Consider the following 16,018-nt stretch of genomic DNA (forward strand, 5'->3'; position numbering starts at 1 on the left):
CAAAATATGTTTTCAGACTATAATGAAATTACATTTAAGCACCCCCCCACACACACACACATACACTAAGATAGCTGAGCAAGATTCTATCTTAAAATAAAAATTTTTAAAAATCCTTCCCAGAAAGAAAACTCTAGACTCAGATGGCATCACTAGTAAATTCTATCAAATATTTCAGAAAGAAATAATACTAATTCTGCACAAACTCTTCCAGAAAATTGAAGAGGAGGAACTACTTCCTACCTCATGCTTTAAGTTCAGCACTAGTCTAATACCAATACCAAACACATTATAAGAAAGAAAATTTCAGTCTCAAATCTCTCATGAACATTGTTACAGTTTGAATGTGTTCCCCAAAAGTTCATGTGTTAGAAACTTAATCCCCAGTGCAACAGTGTTGGGAGGTGGGGCCTATTAAGAGGAGATTGGATCATCAGGGTGAAGCCCTCATGAATAGGTTGATGTAGTTATTATGGGTCAGTTGTCACAAGAGTGACAGATAAAAGTGGGTCCAGCACCTGGTGCCTCTCTCTGTCTCACATGCTCTGCCCTTCTGCCAAGTTATGATACAGCAAGAAGGTCCTCACCAGACGTGGGTAGCATGCTATAGAACTTCCCAGCCTCCAAAACTGTGAGTCAAATAAGTCTCTTTTCTTTATAAATTATCCAGTCTATGATATTATGTTATAGCACCACAAAAAAGACGAAGACAAATGATCTGCAGTGAGCAGGTATATGTAAGCCTGCCCCCAAAGGCCGAGGAAGCTGAGAGGCTAAATAAAAAGGCTGACAAATTCAATTTCTTAAAAAGAAACATTTAATAGGAACTTACAAATAGAAGTGATGTCGGGTTGCTGAGAGGCAGTGGAATCGCTACAATCAAGTTTTAGAAAATATTACAAGTTTTTTTGGTAAAATATGTGGTAGCGAGTCACATCTGTGTTTCTTGTGAAACTCGACTACTGAGAAGGTTAGATAAGCATCTTTATGAGGGGTTATCTAAGCTATGGGCATTGTTTAAAGGCCTTGCTGCAGATCCCTTTGGCATGCAAGAGTCAAACAACAGCCATCATGGCAGTTTCAATTCAAGATGGCACCACTCTTGCCATGCAGTGGGCTATTTTCCCACAGCAAGCATAGACACAAAACTTCTTAGCAGTATTTTAGTGAATCAAATCCAATGATACATAGGAAGATAATAGGTCATGACCAAGTGGATTTCATCCCAGGAATGTAAAGTTGGCCTAACATTTGACAGATCAATCCATGTAACTCCCCATAGTAAGAACTAGAAAAGAAAAATTAAATAATCTGAAGAGATACATAAAAAGTACTTGTGCCTCCCTTCACAGCTTCCCCTGTGTCCCACACACATGGGGAAAATATCAGGAAACAGGATCTAGAACAGCCTTAGGAATGACAAGAATCATTCCTCCATGTAGACACCCAGATTGCTTCTGGGCTCGTGCTTCTGGACTGGCTCTCCCATCAGTGAGTGGACAGGGAGGGCTTCTTTTCTCCTTGACAGGCGCATCCCAGGCCTGCTCTGTGTGATGGCCCCATCTGTTGCCTGGTCCATCAGTTTTATCCTCCATTTAAGTATACTGTTTCCTCAACTGAGCTGAGACAATAGAATTTCCGATGGCCAGATAATTTAGCCACCCTCACTGCCCTCATTATGAGGCTTACACCTCCCCTTTCCCCCAACCAGCACCATCAAACAGCTGCCTCCCACCCTCAATGGTGGTTAAGTGTTCATTTTAGGGCTCTGCGCTGGCAGGTGAAGAATGTTGTCTATTCAACCACGCACCCTTGTCGATCCATTCAATCCATGCCATCCCAGATGGATTACAAAAGTGAGTTTATATTTTATTTTCTATGTATTCTGACTAGTGCCAATAGCTTTTTGCTTCTACTCTCAAATCACTTATAATTTTTCACAGAATAATCTCCATATTCTACCATTTCCACAGCACCCTCTAGCCAAAGTTTATTGCTAACACGGCTCTTCAGTGAGAAAAGGGAGCCTGCTGGTAAGATTACCTGAAAAGGACTGCTGTGTTGCATCAATGGAAGCACTTCTTGACTTTTTACAGGTAATTCTTGGCTAAAATAAAATAAAATAAAGAAAAGGCATAGTACACTTGCTGCTGTCCCCTGCTTAGGCCTAATGCAGGCACTCCTGATCCCTAGCCATGTGTCTTTCCTCTGACTCACAGCTTCACAACCCTTCTCAGTGCCATACTCCAGGCAGGCACAGCCAGTCAGAGTGGACGTGAAACCCGTTCGCTGTTCCTGATCTTATCCACGGGCTCTGCAAACAGGTTTTGATTTTGCTTTTCTAGCTCTGAACGTTGCGCCTGTTCCAGAGTGATTCTAGGCATCAGCTTCCTACACAACAGCCTAAGCTGTCTACAACGCCCAAACCAAGCTGTGCCTCATTGTCATGGAGCCTGCTTTGGCCGCACAGAGTCCCTGTTCAACAGAGGCAGGGTTGTGCACAGCTGTCGTGCGCAGGATCTGATTTGTTAAGGAGTTCAACTGGCCAGAAGCCCCAAGAGAAACTCTCTTTGGGAACAGTGGGTGCTGCTGTCTGCTTGGACGTGTCATTGCTTCGGAGGTCTTTAGTCTTTTCTGTCAGTCTGAACACCCTCGAAGTGGGGAAGTGACCTCTGATCATTGGATACTTTCCTAAGACCAGTAGCAACAGTCTCCAGGTATTCCTCCCGTGGTTATTCTGACAGTGGTAGGCTTAAACCAGATAGAGAGGTCTTGCGTTCTATCTGGTGGAGTACGTGGCACAGAAACAGTTACAAAAACAAAAGCTTTTACCTTACTCTCCCACCCATCAGGAAGAGCACTGAGTTGTTTTCTTTTTTTTTTTTTTAAATATTTCCACTTGCAAATCTTCAGTCTTGGAAGCAGAGCAATCAATCATGTTGTCAACACAAACAGACCTCGTAAAATTCAAAGTTAAAGTCACTTCTGACAGTTTCCTAGCCTGTAAAACGAGGGGGTTAGATCAGATAATCTCTAAGGGTCTTTCCATCTTTCAAAGCATCTGACTTTATAGCTTTGGTCAACATATAAAACAAGGGCAAAAGGCAAAAAAAAAAAATTAAAAAAAAAATTGCCCTAAAACTTAGCACAGGTTCTGGAGAATCTACAGGCATTTCAAAAAGAGAGTTGACTTGAAATGTAGGAAGCCCAAATGAATTCTGAAGTGGAGTAGAACAAGCAGAACGTGCTTTAAAATGTGTCACCACCCACTACCTTCCAATTGGCTCTGGGGCCTTTCCAGCACTGGGTGGTATCTGACTGATAAGTATCATTCTTCATTAATATAACCATGGTTTGTCACATTTGCCAAAGGCTGGAAGAAAATTGAGCCAAGAGCTGGAGGCCAGAAATTCCCCATGCCTGCCCTACACATCCAGGCTCTGAATTTTTACTTTTTCTGCTACACTGCAATGCAAGTAAGTTTAACTTTGCTTCTCTGTTCTCTGTCACCGAGAAATACCACGTCTCCATGGTGATAGGAATGCATTTACCTTCATCAAACCTGCTAAAATCCTTTCTGAACAGGACATAGCAGGAGTTGCCTTTCCGATGGTAGGGGTTCAGAGTGTACAGCCCACAGCCACAGAGAAAAGTTGCTTGTTCCTGAAATGCAGACACACCTCCAATCCAGAGAGACAAGTCATCTCCTGGAGGAAGTGGTGGCTATAAAAATTCAAATGGAAAAGCCATAGGCAAAAAACACATTTTTTGAAAAGCTTGCCTTAAGTTTGGCACAGAGTTTGGGACCATTGCTTTGGCAATCAATGAAACTCAGATGGGAAGAGAGCCTCCGGGTTGGGTGAGGTGGCTCACGGAAAACAAGTGTGTGCAGGGCGGAGAGGAGAGGACCCCGGACAGAAGACGAGGGGTTAGGGGGTGCCGTTCTGGGTCTGTTCCTAACAGGCATGCTTTTCCTGTCTTTCCTGCCCTCATAAGCCTTCACTTAGCCATTGAGTCATCCATTCCTCACTTACTGACCTGCTCATTCATTCAGAAAGCGTTTATTCCACACCTACCATGTGCCAAATATTGTATTTGGCACCAGTTCACTCAAATGAATTGGGCATGGTCCCTGCCCACCAGGGCTCAGAGCCTGGGCTGGAGAGGTAGATGGCTCAACAGGCAAATGCAATTCAACGTAGTACGTGCCTCTTTGGAGTAAGCACGGATGTGGTGGGAGCACAGCAGAGGGGCAGCGAAGCTCAGCTCAGGAAGGAGGCACAGTGGGCTTTTGAAAGGAGGGCCTGCCTTAATGCTGCTGAAGGATGTGGTGTTATTTTTTATTTTTTTACTTTTCTGTGAAAGACGGGATCTCATTGTGTTGCCCAGGCTGGAGTGTGATGACTCTTCACAGGTGTGATCATAGCTCACTGCAGCCTCAAACTCCTGGCTTCAAGTGATCCTTTTGTCTCTGCCCCACAAATGGCTGGAACTCTGGTGAGTGTAGTGCTATTTAATAGGCAAAGAGGGGGAGGGGGAAGAGTCAAAGGGCATTTTAGGTTCACGGACAGCATTCACAGTGACTCAGAGACAAGGAAGAACATGTAGGGCTTGGAAGTCTATAAGTGGTAAGACAGCTCAGCTGATGAACTGACCCCACACACATCATGGGGGGCTTCACTGAAGCATTTCCTGGGCAGCTCCTGTGAAGAAATCAGCTTGCTTGAGTTAAACGCATGAAATGAGTTCATTTGGTTGATCACATTTAACTGCACATGGCTGGGTTAAATGAAACATTTCCTCCTTTGGAAGGAATGCAAAGATTTGGGGGTTTTGTTTGTCTGTTTTTGAGAAGGGTTTTTCTCTGTCACTAGGCTAGAGTGCAATGGAGTGATCATAGCTCTCTGTAGCCTCCAACTTCTGGCTCAAGCCATACTCCTGCCTCAGCCTCCTGAGTAGCTAGGACTACAGGTATGTACTACCATGCCCAGCTAATTTTTTAATATTATTTTTTGTAGAGATGGGGTCTTGCTATGTTGTCCAGGCTGGTCTCAAACTCCTGGCCTGAAGTGATCCTCCTGCTTGGGGATCTCAAAGAGCTTGGATCACAGGCATAAGCCACTGCACCTGGCCACACAAAGACTTTTGAACCAGGAAGTAACCTGGAGAAATTATGCAGCAGTGGACAAGTTGGGTGGCCCAGCGAGAAGACTGAAGAGACCTTCAAGAGAGTCGTAGCCATCAGAGTCAGAGGCATTTAAAATAGCATAAGTACAGCGGGAAGGGAAGCGGTGACTCTGTCAGGCACCAGGAGAAGCATGATAGACAGGTTACCCCATGCCATTCTCACAATAACCTACGGAAGTCGATGTTATTAAACCCACTTTACATTTGGAGTTTGTTGAAGCCACTTGCTCTGAAGCATTTTGAAAAGTTTGTCCTGGTTCTTGTGACTTGAGCAGAGACTGGTCTGCCCCATCACACCACTGGGTTTCTCAGAAGGAAGATCCATGGCGGAGGAGTCGGTGTCTGATTAGAGGCAAGTGGCACAGGAGGGGTATGGGCCAGAACAGCTCCCGAGAGCTGGAAGATGTGACAAGTACTGATGACAGCATCAAGAGCAGGGAGGTCGGAAGTGGTTGTGGATTTTAGCAGATACATCCGCTCCTTCATTAATTCTATTCATTCAATAGAAGGTTCTGCTGGAGACTCAGCAGCAGAAACAAACAAGCAAACAAAAAAGAGACAAGGATTTCTGCCCTCATGGAGTTTACATTCTAGTGGAGGAGGGGGGAGGAAATAAACAAGACAGTCAGTTTCCTCTATAATAGGTTAGCTGGAGATGAGTTCTAAGGTGAGAAATAAAGGAAAGAAGGGAATTTTCTTTTTTTAATGTCAAGATGGTTGCAGTTTCAGATGGAGTGACCAAGAAAGCGGCACTCGCCTGAAGACCTGGAGCAAGTGAGGGAGTGAGCTGTGAAGACCTCTGGTGGGGAAAGCATTTTTGGAGGACAGAATCACATGTCCAAGGGCCTGGAGATGAGAGAACTAGCTTGGAGCCCATGTGGCTGGAGCGGTGCGTTAACAGGGCTTGCTTGGAAGAGAAGAGGTCAGAATTAACAAGGGGCTAGACCACTTGAGGCCTTGAAGCCATTGTAAGGACTTGGGGTTCCCTCCTAGGTAGGAGTGGAAATCTTTCGAAGGCTTTGAGCAGAGATTGCCATCTGACTTTCATGTTAACAGTATCGGTCTGATGACGGCATTGAGAACCCATGGCCCAAGGGGGCAAGAGAACGAAGGTAAAGCTGGCAGCCTGTGCAATAAGCCAGGTGAGAAATGACGAGGGCTTGGACCACATGGGAACGGGCAGGTGGTGAGAAGTGGTCAGGTTCCGATGTATTTGGGGAGCGGAGCAGCAGGATCTGCTGGATTGGGGTGGGGTGTGAGAGAGAGAAGTCAAGGGTGGCTTCAAGGTTTTGGCCTGAGGACCTGGAAATGCTTTTCATTGAGAGGGAAATAAAGAAATAAGCTGGTTTGGGAGGAAAATGAGGACCTCAGATTTTATTCTGTTAAGCTTGGGGCAGAAATGGGGGAGCATGAAGAAAGAACAGTTCCACAGAGGCCAGCGGCAAGAGGAATGGATCAGATGCCACGGAACGGTCAGGGAGACGTGCGTGGAGGGAAGGTCATTGGACTTGGCAGGCAAAATGGTCATGAGCTCACAGAAGAGGCACACGGTGTACTTTGTGAATTTCTCCCCGATCCCATACTCTCCTTCATTAAGTACAGGGTTCTTTTGGCCAGTTTCTTCTTTCTATTCCACTCTCCAGCTCTTTTCAGACTAGGACGGGCCTGTGCTCATCCACTCCTCCAATGCCAGCTTCAAAGCCTGTTGAATTTAATGGTCACTCCAGGGATCTCTTGGAAACCAGTGGGAGGGTGCCCTGTCCTTCGTATGGTATTTTTATGTTCGTTTTTATGGGGCATTTATTTTTCCTGCTAAAAATATCTCATGCCTTTCTGCGGGGAGTGGAGTGGGGGAGGTGGAGCGGAAAAATTACTTCAGCATCTAGCTTACAAATCTGTTCAGTGGAGCTGGAGTCCTCACCTACTGTGGGTTGAGCACTGGTTTTCCATGCCCATTTCTGGTTGTGCTCACTAAGATATTCCAGCCCAGGCCCTTCCTGTTTCAGTGAAAGGAAAGCAGTGAGGTCCCACCCACCCGTCTTAGAAGCTCCCTCCGGATGGCCTGGCCAGTTTCCATTCCAGTAGATGGCACGAAACTGAGTTCATGAAGTACAGAAAGTCTGAACATCTGTTTCTATGGGGCTACATGATGTCATTTGTCCTGAAACACCCCCAGCCCCTCACACATAGGCAGTCCGGATTCTACACTTGGAGAAAAAAGAAAAAAAAAAAAAACAAAAAAACAGAAGGGGAATTCCTACTGAGGTAATGATCTGGGTGTGGAGGGCCCCCCGGTCTAGCCTCTATGAATGGACTAATTGCACTGAGTAGACCCAAAGGGGTAACCACCTCCCCCCTCACTGCTTCCCTAACGCCATCCTTTGAAAAAAGAAAATAAACTGGGCAAAGTCATCACTGTGTAAAACGGGGCTGAGGATTAAGGTTTCCATGGGTCCAAGAGCAATCAAGTCACTACCACTGAGTAGATTCGAGGTTGACTTCAGGGTGGCTCAAGTCATAGATCACAGAATATTTGAACAACTGTCCAAAGAAAAGGTCACTGTGTTGACAGTTTGCTTCTGAAGGGCAAAAATAAGACAATAATGTCCCAACTGTAGAAGGAGGTGAGGGAGCAAGAAGAGAGGAGGGAGCAGAGTAGAGACGCCTTTAAATAACTCAGAGGGAAGGGCTCTTGTCTGAGCTTCGCTGTGCGCAGCCTCCAGGGGGTCCCCTGAAGTACTTCTGGAGCAACGTGACCTCCTCTGGATCTGGGAGCCAGGGGCTGGGGAGGCCGTGCTGATCAATTCTGGCTTGGGGAAGGGTGAGAAAGGGACAATTTGTGAATAACATTTAGCACCCCAAATAATCGGGATGGCTTGAAAGCTCGAACTCATTGAAGGGCCAGGATACAAGGTGGTGGTAGAAGGGAGGGGTGGGATTGGGCATGTTTTGCCAGCTTGGAACACTAGAATCTTTATTTATTTGTTTATTTTTAGACACAGGGTCTTACTCTGTCACCCAGGCTGGAGTTTAGTGGTGCAATCATAGCTCACTGCAGCCTCGAGCTCCGAGGCTCCAGGGATCCTCCTGCCTCAGTCTCTTAATAACTAGGAATACAGGCATACACCACCACACTTGGCTAATGGGAGCACTAGAATCTTGTTGGCAGTCAAACATGGGCTCCTCTTGGTGGAAAAAAATATATCCACCTCAATATTTAGAGGAAGGTTTTATCTTGGGACTTCAAGAACATAGCACAGGATTTGTTCATGCTTGAACCTATGCTTGTGAGAACTTTATAGTGTTACTGTATGGATAACATGAGTTTAATTGTATACACCTGTGCAGGAAACAGTCACCACAGCTGCCTGAGACTGTGCTCTTTAGAAAGGTCTGCTTGTAAACTTGGCCCTTGGCTGGCATCCGGGAACTTGGCCCGTGCATAATTCCCTACACTGATAAAAAACTTTCCATCAATGATAAGGGTGGCTCACTGGACTTACACCATTTGTACAAATGAAACAGTTTGTGCTGAACACCTGCCTTCTGTCTGAGAGCCTGGAGTCTTGTTACATGCTAGGCAGAGGGTGCCTATATGACAAAACCCCAATAAAAATCTTAGGCACTGAGTCTCTAATGAGCTTCCCTGACAGACAGTACTTCACATGTGTAGTTAGAATTTGTTGCTAGAGGAATTAAGTGTGTCCTGTGTGAATTCACTGAGAGCAGACCCTTGGGAGCTTGCACCTGGCTTTCTCTGGACTTCTCCCCATGTGCCTATTCCCTTTGCCTGTGAAATAGTTGCTATGTATCCTTCTGCTGTAATCACTCTTAGCTGTGAGCATGGCTATATGTGGAATCCTGTGAGTCCTCCTAGCAAATCACTGAGCCTGGTGGTGGTCTTAGGGACCCTTGATACAACTAAATCACCCATACTCTAGGGCAGGGTTTTAAAATTAATGACCTGATTCCTGTTTACTAAAGAATTTGAAAAAAGGCTTTAACCAGCTGGGGTGAAAGGGGGGTGTGTTGCCTCCAGTCTGGATAGTTCTGTTGACCTTGTACTTGGTGCTTTTGTCCCATGCCCCATCTCATGAAGCAATTGCAGGACCCTCGCTCCTGGGTACACAACGTTCTCAGTCTCAACCTACCTATCATGGAAGCAGAGGCAGAGCAGAAACAAGCAAAAAGTGTTTGGATCTATCCGTGGTAGAGGCTGGGGACTCCACAGGTGTTTGCATTTCACCTCCTAAGCCAGTGGGAGGGTGATTGAACAGCTGGCTTATGCTACAGGTCAGGACTGACTCCTTTAGCAAGGCTTTCCCAAGTATGCCTTTCTGCTTGAGCTCTTTCTAGATTCCAAGCTGACCTAGTGCTACTTTGTTTCCACAGATACTTTCTTTAGCTATGCTAATTAATCAATTAACTAATTAGCCTTTCTTTGGCCTGTGAGCCTCCACTTTGGTAAGGTCTGTAACCTGATGTGTTAACTGTGCTCTTCGGCAACTTGCTGCAAGTCCTGGGGGCATTCCTTACTTGTGGGCCCTTCCCTAGGCTGCAACTACCACCTTATATGCAGAATCGCTTTGAAGCACGGTATTCTTTCTGGACCATCCCATAGAGAAAAGCACACTTTTAGCTTGTATGTGCTGTCCAGGGTCTTAGGAATCAACTTGCTATGTACCCAGCTCTGGATCCCAGACAGCCACTGTGATGTGAAGGCTTCCTGGCAGGGTGGGTCTATTTCTTCACCCTAACCCCTTTCTGCAGACAGAGCAGACATCAGTGGGGAGATGAGAAGAAGGCAGAGGAGTTGTGCTGGGAGGAGGAGATTCTTGAAAATCTGAAAGATTTGATTATCTTATACAACTTTGACTTTTAGAGCTGGTTTTCTAAATTTCCCTCTCTACCTGCCTGTGTCTGTAGCCCTTATTAACTCATCTTTAGATGAAAGCAGACCATGGGTCTGACAGCCCCCATAGAAGGCCAAAGAGATATGAGACACCTGAGTGGGAAGCTGAGGGGAGCAAGGGAGGAGTATCCAGGTGAGCACAGGAAGTGGCAAGGGTGGGAAAGAAAGAGTATCCATGGATGACGCAGCTACTGGGGGACAAGGAAAGGCGCAAGTATGTGACATTCCAAGGGCTTTTCAGAACCCCACTGATCACCCCACTGTGCAGTGGAGTTAGATCAAGGGACTTCTCATGCTCATTGGCCCAGTGTGGGTCTTCGTGGGTTGTTATAGGTGGGTTGTTAAAAGCAGCTTCAGGTCCAAAGTGAGAAACTAGTCAACATACTCTCCTGCCTCTGTGTGATTAATAGGCAGAGTGTAAGACTCTTGAGTAATGACTATCCTTCCAACATTACAAGCTTAGCAGGAAAATCCCACAATTCCCACTGCAGGAAGTGCTAGATCACCAGGGGAATATACTAGAACTCCAGATTTCCAACACGGAAAGACTTCCCTCATTGTTAACTACAAAAGTCTTTTTATCAAATTCTTTGAAACAAATTCTTTGAAACATACCAAAATCTCTGGGATTAGGCAAAAGTAGTGTTAAGAGGAAAGTTTATAGCACTGAATGTCTACATCAAGAAAATAGAAAGATCTCAAATTAATGATCTAACATTGCATTATACAAAAAGGAACTAGAAAAACAAAGAACAAGCTATCTCAAAACTAGCAGAAGAAAGGAAATAACTAAAATAGAACATAACTAAGCAAAATTGAGACCCCTCCCAAAACATACAAAGGATCCACAAAATGAAAAGTTAGTTTTTTGAAAGGATACACAAGACTGATATCCCACCAGCTAGATTGAGAAAGAAAGAAAAGAAAGAAAAAGAAAGAAGGAAAGAGAGAGAAAGAAAAGAGAAGAAAGAAAGAGAGAAAGAGAGGAAGGAAGGAAGGAAGGAAGGAAGGAAGGAAGGAAGGAAGGAGGGAGGGAGGGAGGGAGGGAGGGAGGGAGGGAGGGAAGGAAGGAAGGGAGGGAGGGAGGGAGGGAAGAAGGAAGGAAGGAAGGGAGGGAGGGAGGGAGGGGGGAAGGAAGATCCAAATGAGCACAATCAGAAATGACAAAGGTGACATTACAACTGGTCCCAAAGAAATAGTAAAGATCCTCAGAGACTATTAGGAATACCTCTATGCACACAAACTAGAAAACCTAGAGGAAATGGATAAATTCCTGGAAGCACATAACCTGCCAAGATTGAATCAGGAAAAAACTGAAACTCTGAACAGACGATTGGTGTGTTCTGAAATTGAATCAGTAATAAAAAACCTACCAACCTATAAAAGTCCTGGGCTAGTTGGATTCACAGCCGAATTCTACCAGAAATATAAAGAAGGTACCAATCCTACTGAAACTATCCCAAAAGATTGAGGAGGAAGGATTCTTCCCTAACTCATTCTAGGAAACCAGTATTATCCTGATAACAAAATCTGACAAAGACACAATGAAAAAAAAAAAAAAACAAAAAAAACTACAGACCAATATCCCTGATGAACATAGACATGAAAATCCTCAATAAAATTCTAGAAAACCAAACCCAGCAGCACATCAAAAATTAATTCACCACAATCAGTAAGCTTTATTCCTGGGATACAAGGTTGGTTCCGCATACACAATCAATAAATGGATTCACCGTTGAAGCAGAATTAAAAACAAAAACCATGTGACCATTTCAATAGATGCAGAAAAAGCTTTAAACAAAATCCAACATCCCTTAATGACAAAAAGCCTCAATAAACTAGGAATTGAAGGAACATACCTAAAAATAACAAGAGCCATTTATGACAAACCCACAGACAACATCATACTGAATGTACAAAAGCTGGAAACATTCCCCTTGAGGAATGAAAAAAAAGACAAGGATGCCCATTTGCACCACTTCTATTCAACATAGTGTTGGAAGTCCCAGCCAGAGCAATCCACCAAGAGAAAAAAATAAAAGGCATCCAAATAGTAATAGAGGAAGTCAAACTATCTTTCTTCACAGGCAATATACTTTTATACCTAGAAAACCCCATAGTCTAGTCTCCATGAGAAGACTTCTATTACTGATAAACAACTTCAGTAAATTTTCAGGATACAAAATCAATGTACAAATACCAGCAGCATTTCTCTACACCAATAACATTAAAACTGAGAGCCAAATCAAGAATATAATCCCATTTACAATAGCTACCACCTAAAATAAAATAACTAGAAATACATTTAACCAAGGAGGTGAAGGATGTCTACTTATTGGAATCACAAAACACTGCTGAAAGAAATCATTGACAAGACAAACAAATGAAAAAATATCCCATGCTCACGGATTAGAAGAATCAATATTGTTAAAATGGCCATACTGCCCAAAGCAAACTACAAATTCAATGCTATTAATATCAAATTACCAATGCCATTTTTTCACAGATTTAGAAAAAAGTATTTTAAATTCATATGGAATCAAAAAAGAGTCTGAAAGGTCAAACCAATCCTAAGCAAAAAGAACAAAGCTGGAGACATCACATTACCTGACTTCAGACTATACCACAAGGTTATGATAGCCAAAACAGCATGGTACAGTACAAAAACAAACACATAGGCCAATAAAACAAAATGCAGAACACAGAAACAAAGCCATACACCTACAACAAAGTGATTTTTGACAGTTGACAAAAATAAACAATGGGGAAAGGGGAATAAGGAAATAGGAGAAAGGGAATAAGCAATAGGAAAAAAACTCCCTATTCAATAAATGGTGCTGGGATAGCTGGCTAGCCTTATGCAGAAGAATGAAACCAGACCCCTACCTATCACCATATACACAAATTAACTCAAGATGGATTAAAGATTTAAATGTAAGACCTCAAGCTTTGAAATCTTAGAAGAAAACCTAGGAAATACCCTTCCATAGACACTGGGGAGTCCAAAAGGAGGGAGAGAGAGAGGAGAGCAAGGGCTGAAAACCTTCCTATTAGGTACTATGTCCACTACCTGGGTGATGGGATCAATAAAAACCCAAACCCCAGCATCACACAATAGACCCTTGTAACAAGCCTGCATGTGTACCTGCTGATTCGAAAATTTAAATTTAAATTTTAAAAAATCTTTTTATTCACAGTATTTGGGGGTTCAGGCCTCAGATTTCAGGAAGAAGCCTATGAGAGAACATAATGTGAAGGGGGTCCCTTTTTCTATCTGGGAGATCTGCTCTCCTGGGATTTTGCTGCCTATGAAGAGGCCATGTCATCACACAGACACCGAGTCAATGGACCCCTCCCAGTTCTCAGTGGTGAAGCATCCCATCAGGACAAGGTTCCTACCTTCAGACCTATTTTCTCAGGACAGTTCCAACACTGTCTGGGGAAGCTGTAATTCCTTCCTCGGTATAATGGTTTTCTGCACCATCTGTAAATATCTTTTAAGCAGATCTTCAACAAATGATTTTAGTTTCTCATAATTCCAGTCAATCCAACATTTATTGAAGGCATGCACAGATGGAGGAGAATGTGTTCTCTGACCTCCTGTCCCAGCTTTTACTCTCCTGGGATTGGCTGAGAACCCCGAACCATTGCTTGGCAGGCAGCGCCAAACCTTCAGCTCCAGATGAGCCATTTAATAGGTGCTTAAGATGAATTTTTGGAAATTTTTAAGAGAAAAGCAATTTCCCTAAGCATCCAGGAATGTTTCTTGTGGCTGTTTTTCTATCCTCTGCATTTCTCCCTGCTGCAAGGGATGGCCTGCCACAGCCTCGGCCCAGGGCATCTGCCACCTGTACACAGGGCCCTAGCCCTCTTTCCTATTCAAGGACTTGACATCTTTCTCTTGTATCATTGATTTTCTGTTTCTAGTGATTCATCCCTTTGGCATACCAACATGGGATAACATCCTATATTATGTTTAAAAATTAATTAGCAAATCAATAAATCTCTCTTCAACTCCCAATTCCTTTTTCATCTGTTACTGTATTTTGTACCCTTCATAGCAAGCACTCAGATGCCACTTTATTTATGAGAATACAGTGTTCTCATCACATGGCTTTCATATTTCCTGCACTCACCTCCTAGAATGCTGTTTTCAGGATCCTTGCATCCTCACTTCTTTAGACTTCTGCTCCAGCACTTATTATGACCTGTGTTAGTCTTCTTTTGCGTTGCAATAAAGAAATACCTAAGGCTGGGTAATTGGTCAAGAAAAGAGGTTTAATTGGCTCTCGATTCTGCAGGCTGGACAGGAAGCATGGAGCTGGTATCTGCTCCTGGTAAGGGCCTCAGGAAGCTTCCAGTCATGGTGGAAGGCAAAGGGAGAGCAGGTGCATCACATGGTGAGATGTAGGGGAGAAGAGGGAGGTCCCAGACTCTTTTAAACAAGCAGGTCTTGCGTGAACTAACTGAAGGAGAGCTCACCTGTTGCTAAGAGAATTCTAAGACAGTCATGAGAAATTTACGTCCAGAATCCAGTAGCCTCCCCACAGGCCCCATCTCCAACATGGAGGATTACATTTCAACATGAGATTTGCAGGGGACACACATCCAAACCATATTATTACCTGAAATGATAATGGTTGTCAACTTATTTTCTTGTTTATTGTCTGTCTTTAAGATAGTAGGATCTAAATTTTATGACAACTTAGATTGAATCTATCTCAATTCACTGGTGTATCACTCGTGCCTGAAATAGAGCCTGGCACAAAGAAAAGACTCAATAAATATTTGTGGAATGAGTGAGAATATTAGCCAGAATTTATTGATTGTTCATTATGCGTCAGATATTGTAATAAGAGCAGTATCTCATTTAACGCTCACAGCAGCTCTATAAGTTTAGCATTTTCCCAGTTTTACGAATGAGGAAACTTCAACTTAAAAAGATGAAGTAATGACCAGGTGTAGGGGCTCTCACCTATAATTCCTGCACTTTGGGAGGCCAGGGTAGGAGGATGGCTAGAGGCCAAGACTTTGAGGCCAGCCTGGGCAACATAAGGAAACCCTTCCTTTACAAAAAAAAAAAAAAATGTTTTTAATTAGCTAGGCACAGCAGTCTGTGCCTATAGTCCCAGCTACTTGGGAGGCTAAACTGGGAGGATTATTTGAGCCTAGGAGTTCAAGACTGCAATGAGGTATGTTTGCACCACTGCACTCCAATGTGGGTGACAAAGTGAGATCCTGTCTCTAAAAAATAAATAAATAAACAGATGATGAAGTAATTTGACTAAGTTTATACAGCTAACAAGGTACAAAACTAGACCCTGACCCCAGCTTGGTCTCACTCCAAAGCTCCTGCTCATAACCACAGGATTATACTGTCCCCAATGACAGCAGCCTACCGGCGAAAGTCCCGGTGACATCAGCTTAAGATTCCCTGCTAATGGACACTGTGTGAAGCACCATAAGGGCTACTTTCATTGTCTAACAGCGCTGAACTGGCCTCCAATTCTTGCACCCTCTACTCCGTATATGGGTGCCTATTCTAAGTGGAGTGGGTGGACAGGTGGGTCCTGGAGAGTGAGTGGAAGGGGAGACAAGCACTCTATTCCCGAAGCCCAGATTTCTCATATTCCAGGTTTCGGCTTTGATGTAGGGCAAATGCCACATGTTTTCCAGATGTCTTAACTCTCCACCTTCACTTTCCTCTTGCCTTCTCCCTCTCCTTTTCTGGAGGTGGGGGGATCTCTCTTTCAGAGGCATTTTGGTACCTCAACCACATGCCCTGGGCATGCCCTAGAGGTTGCCTGCAAACAGTTCTTCAGTCTAAGGTAAGGCTATAGGAGTGAGCCTCTACCGTGAGAGACAGGAGCTGGTGGATAAAACCCCTGCTCCACCCCTCTCAGCGGCGCCACTCTGAGG

The 16,018-nt window shown here is 44.0% G+C and overlaps 1 long non-coding RNA gene across 1 annotated transcript; it reads left to right on the forward strand.

Annotated features, from left to right (window-relative positions):
- The first annotated feature begins 5,069 nt into the window (after positions 1 to 5,069).
- Positions 5,070 to 14,472, forward strand: LOC116527625. The gene is made up of 2 exons (XR_004258629.1): positions 5,070 to 6,329; positions 13,297 to 14,472. It is a non-coding gene; the product is annotated as an uncharacterized LOC116527625 (long non-coding RNA).
- The last annotated feature ends 1,546 nt before the right edge of the window (positions 14,473 to 16,018 follow it).

The sequence above is a fragment of the Sapajus apella genome, unplaced genomic scaffold, assembly GCF_009761245.1.
Source record: "Sapajus apella isolate SASKATOON/1434 unplaced genomic scaffold, GSC_monkey_1.0 scaffold55, whole genome shotgun sequence".
Taxonomy (NCBI): Eukaryota; Metazoa; Chordata; class Mammalia; order Primates; family Cebidae; genus Sapajus; species Sapajus apella.